The sequence below is a fragment of the Delphinapterus leucas genome, chromosome 11 (genome assembly GCF_059928025.1).
Source record: "Delphinapterus leucas isolate spDelLeu-1000000601 "Yukka" chromosome 11, BTC_Dleu_Yukka2, whole genome shotgun sequence".
Classification (NCBI taxonomy): domain Eukaryota; kingdom Metazoa; phylum Chordata; class Mammalia; order Artiodactyla; family Monodontidae; genus Delphinapterus; species Delphinapterus leucas.
This window is the reverse complement of record NC_143139.1, coordinates 91,194,136-91,199,782: the sequence shown is the minus strand read 5'-3', so window position 1 is coordinate 91,199,782 and position 5,647 is coordinate 91,194,136.

Genomic DNA, 5,647 nt, shown 5'->3' with positions numbered 1-5,647 from the left:
TCCAGCAGCACCCCTAGGATTGTGTGGAATGTTGAGAGTGGCTGGCACCCAGACTTTGCAGAGGAGGCATTGCTTTGCTGGTGCTGGTACCTCTTGAGGGGTATGATGAATCTGGTTCTGGAGGGTGGAACCAACAGCTGCTGCCCAGTTGAGGAGCCCTTGCTTCTGGACAGTCATAAGAACAAATAGGAAGCAAATAGGAAGAAGCAAGGCCCTCCTCCTTCCTCCTGCCTACTGGTCTCCTTCGAATGACCCTTATTGGCAGAACCTAGCCAGCAGGCAGAGGCCAAGTGCAGTTCACAGATTTCTAGCCCTGTTATCGTAAAGCGGAATATAGAAGAGTGGACCTGGGGCTGAGAAACAAGAGCTCAATAATTAGCACAGCAGTGTTTTTATTTCTTAGTGACACGTAAAATAACAGTGCAACTTATATTTGATGGTCTTGTAGGTTCTGTGAAATAAGACAGTTAAGCTATTAATATGGCTGCTGTGACAATGCCCAAAATACTAGTGACTTATACGAGATATGTTTAGTCCTCTCCCATGGACCAGTCTGGGCATGAGCGGTCTAGGGCAGGTATGCAGCTCCACAGGGTCAGGGACTCAAACTTCTACCTTATTCCTCTGCCATTTTCAACTCTGTGATCCAAAATAGTTACTCCAGTTCCAGCCAACACATCTACATTCCAGCTAGAGGGAAAGGGATGGTATTCTCCATCCTTTTAAGGCAGAGGCAGGCAAACTACCACCCAGGGACCAAATCTGACCTTCTGCCTGTTTGTGTAAATAAAGTTTTATTGGAACACAGCCATACCCGTTTATTCATGTATTGTCTATTTCTGCTTTCTTACTGCAACGGTGGAGGTAAGTAGTTGCAATGGAGGCCTCAGAGCCTGCAAAGCCTGAAGTATTTACTATCTGGACCTCTATTATTTTTTTTTAATATTTATTTATTTGGCTGCCCTGGGTCTTAGTTGTAGCATGAGGGATCTTTGTTGCTGCACACGGAATCTTTTATTTGCGGCACACAGGATATTTTAGTTGTGGTATGCAGGATCTTTAGCTGCGGTATGCGGGATCTAGTTCCCTGACCAGGGATGGAACCCAGGCCCCCTGCACTGGGAACACAGAATCTTAACCGCTGGACTACCAGGGAAGTCCCTTCACTATCTGGCCCTTTAAAGAAAAATTTTGCCTACACTTACTTTAAAGGAACAGCCTGGAAGTTGAACAGATGATTTCCATTCCCACAACTTAGTTACATGGTCAGAGAAAACAGCAAGGGAGGCTGGAAAATGTACTCTTTAGCTGTTGAGCCTGGGCTCAACAAAAATTCTATCACTCGGGCTTCCCTGGTGGCACAGTGGTTAAGAATCCACCTGCCAATGCAGGGGACATGGGTTTGAGCCCTGGTCTGGGAAGATCCCACATGCCGTGGAGCAGCTAAGCCCGTGCGCCACAACTTGAGCCTGCGCTCTAGAGCCCGCGAGCCACAACTACTGAGCCCACGTGCTACAACTCCTGAAGCCTGGGCACCTAGAGCTCGTGGTCTGCAACAAGAGAAGCCACCGCAATGAGAACCCCGTGCACCACAAGGAAGAGTAGCCCCCGCTCATGGCAACTAGAGAAAGCCCGCGCACAGCAACAAAGACCCAACAAAGCCAAAAATAAATAAAAATTTTTAAAAATACCTTAAAAAAATCTATTACTCTGTAAGGCAATAGTGTCCATAACACAACCCTTCCACAAAGTTCTGCCAGTGGCTTTCCTCTATTCCAACCTCCCGATCAACTGAACCATGGAGCGCTCTGAACCTCTCACTTACTGCATAGTAGGTGTAGTTTACTTACTGTTTTCTATAAATTTCCAGCATTTCTAGCTAATTATAATTGGAGCTACCTACTCAGTAGTCATCCCCCTACTCCTTCCTTGCTAGCAGCGTCCTGAGTTTGTTCAGAATGTGTGTGGCAGGAGGAGCTCAGGGAAGGTGGTCCAGGCTCTGGAGAATGAACCCAGGTTTGACGAAAAGGATGTTTTGGCCAGTTATTGGTTTAGAAGTGGCTGTATCACCCAGTTCTGGCCATGGAGAAGTAAGAGGGATTTCAGGAAAAGATTGTCATGTCTGGTTTTTAAATATATCCCATATAATATGGAATGAGAAATCCACTTGCTTTGGGAGGACTTGATGGGAGGTTATGATGCTTGTAGCCATAGAAACCATTCTGTGACCATGAGAGTGGGAGAAAGACAAGAAAGTTGCAGAAAAGCTGACCCAGAGCCCTACCATCACTGAACTCTGAATTAATCACCCTGAAACTACCTACCTTCAGATTTCTCATTCTGCAAGAAAATAAACCCCTGATATTTAAGCCATTTTTGGTTAGGTATTCTGTTACTTAAAGACAAAAGCATCCTTTCTGAAATTTCCTTTAGTGAGTGCCTACTATGTGCCAAGGACTTTTGCCTTTTAATGCTCATGATTGTATAAGATTTAAATTATATACTCTTTCCATACAGTTAAAGAAATAAGGTCGAGAAAGGTAAATAATCTATTCGAAGATCTCCCAGTCAAAAACATGGTAGAGTTAAGACTTTTACCAACTCCAATGGCTAGATATTTTTAATAGCACAGTATCCTATCTCAAAAAATATATACCATTTTGCTATTGGTAGATATCTTAGTCAGCTCAGGCTGCCATAACAAAATACCACAGACTGAGTGGCTTAAACAAAAGGCATTTAGGTCTCAGTTCTGGAGGCTGGGAAGTCTGAGATCAAGTGGTCAGCAGATTCTCCTAGTGAGGGCTCTCTTTCTGTCTTGCAGATGGCCACCTTCTTGCTGTATCCTCATATGGCAGAGAGAGAGAGCAAGCTCTGGTCTCTCTTCTTCTTTTTACAAGAACACTAATCCCATCATGTCCATCCTCCCATCCCATCATGACCTCATCTAGACCTAATTACTCCTCAAAGGCCCCACCTCCAACTACCATCACACTGAGGATTAGGGCTTCATCATATGGATTTGGGGAGGGCACAAACCTTTCACCCATAACAGTGGGCTCTCTGAATTATATATAATAGGCCACCAATAAGTCTTCATGGCAGATGAAAACAACTGGATCAAGCCCTGGACTCTAGGATAGAAGCAAAATGACCTCCTTAGAAGCTGATTACTGACTCCTTTGAGGATAATCTGAGTCATCTTGATAGACATGTAACTGGTTCCTTGAGAGAACCTGTTTATGTCAACTATTTAGGACCTTAACTCCCCCAAAGCAGCTGTTTCTGACTACCTGCCACCCTAGGCTTGTGATCAGTATCCAAGGGCCCAACAGAGAGGCTGGCTTCAACTTGGATCCAGTTGGGAAGCCTGAAGAAAGTTATAAACAAAGAAAACTCACTATTTTTCCAACATAAAAACAGTTCACTGAGTTCCAAGAAAGAAACAACTTTGGGCTCTAAGAGTTGAGAGCTTCAGGAAACAGAAAGCATAGATGACATAGATCATGTACACATAAGTGAACAGAAAGTAAAAGTAAGGGACATGAAACCTGTCCCCACCTTCTGCTTCTTGTGGCATTGAGCTGGGAAGCTACCAGCTCATAGAAGAACTGAGTTCATCCTCCATGTGGTGGGCTCTCAGACTATTCAGTACTTGTTGAAAACCTACACTCATAATAATGGCAAGCATTTCTAAGCACTCATGCTTCCACTTCTGATAATGGTGGAGAATACCCTATCTCACAGATAACAACTCTGGATAAGATATGTTTATTTTAAAAATTACTCAAAGTCACTGGAGAGCAACCAAAGTACGCAGAAACTAGAGAAGAGTTGACATACTGAAGGAAGAAATGGCACTAGGTGAGTTTTCCACTTCTTAAAGTTTTTACCTGAGAACAGACCCCAGATAGCACCATGCAGGGCAGCTAAACTTCCAACAGAAACCCACAATCTGCAGGTTTGAAGAGGAGTGGGAAGATTTGAGAGATACTACAGAGGTGGAAAGTTAGGGTAGGAAACTTTTCAGAAAGAGAGACACAGAAAAGGAGCCCCTCATTCTGCATATAAACTCTGCATAAATCTCTGGCTGACCCCTGAACTACCCATATGTGGGATGGACTAGAAGCAGCTTGGCTAAGATATAGCAACTGCCCACGACAATGGAGACAGAGCTTGGAGTCTGATTTTAGCCAAGTTAACTGTCCACTAAAACAAACAAAAAATTAACACTTTTCGAGGAATATACAGAATCCAGAGTGTGTGCAATGTAGCAGTAACAATGTCCAGGATAAAATCCAAAATTATTAGATATACAAAGAAACAGGAAAATATAATCCATATTCAAGAGAAAAAGCAATTAATGAATACTGAAATACTGACATGGAGTTAGCACACATGCTGGCTATATCAGAGAAAAAAATTTTTTTTTTATTAAGATGCAAAACTACTTCTTTTTTTAAATCTATTTTTGGCTGTGTTGGGTCTTCGTTGCTGCATGCAGGCTTTCTCTAGTTGTGGCGAGCAGGGGCTACTCTTCCTTGCAGTGCGTGGGTTTCTCATTGCAGTGGCTTCTCTTGTTGCAGAGCATGGGCTCTAGGCATACGGGCTTCAGTAGTTGTGGCACACAGGCTCAGTAGTTGTGGTTCATGGGTTATAGAGCGCCGGCTCAGTAGTTGTGGCGCGCTGGCTTAGTTGCTCCACACATGTGGGATCTTCCCAGACCAGGGATCAAACCCATGTCCTCTGTATTGGCAGGCATATTCTTAACCACTGCAGCAGCAGGGAAGTCCCTCAGAGAAAAATTTTAAAGCAGCTATTATAGATATACAAAAGGACATAAAGGAGAATATGCACATAATGAATAGAAAATCTCAATAGAGAAATAGAAACTATTAAAAAGAACCGAATGGAAATTCTAGAACTGAAAAAGTGCAATATCTGAAATTAAAACTTCACTAAATGGGAAAAAAGTTCACTAGGTGGGTTTAACAGCATATTGGGGATGACACAGGAAGGTATCAATGAATTTAAAGAGAGCTCAGTAGAAAGCATTCAATCTGAAGAACACAGAATAAAAGAATTGGAAAATCAAAGAGCCTAAGTGATCTACGAGACAATATGAAAAGCTCTAATATATGTGTAATTGGGGTTTCAAAAGAAGAGAAAAGAGTAATGGAACAGGAAAAAATTTTTGAATTTTCCCAAATGTGGTCAAAGACATAAATTTAGAGTCCAGAATCTCAGTGATCCCCAAGCAAGATAAATACAAAGAGAATCACGCCCTAGCACATCATATAAAATTCTGAAAACCAAAGATAGGGAAAAAAAAAATCTTGAAAGTAACTTAGAGAAAAACAACACTTTGCACACATGTAACGACAAAACAGATAACTGCATACATCTCATTGGAAACAATGGAAACCAGAAGACAGTGAAGGATGCCTTTAAATTGCTAACACAAATGGAAAAAAAAAACCCTATCACTCATAATGCCATATCTAATTAATTATTCTTCAAGAATTAAAGCAAATAAAGACATTTTTAGATAAACTAAAGTGCAGAGAACTGATTTCCAGCATATATAAACTATAATAAGGCTAAAATAAGTTATTCAGGCTGAAAGGAAATGATATCAGATGAAAAC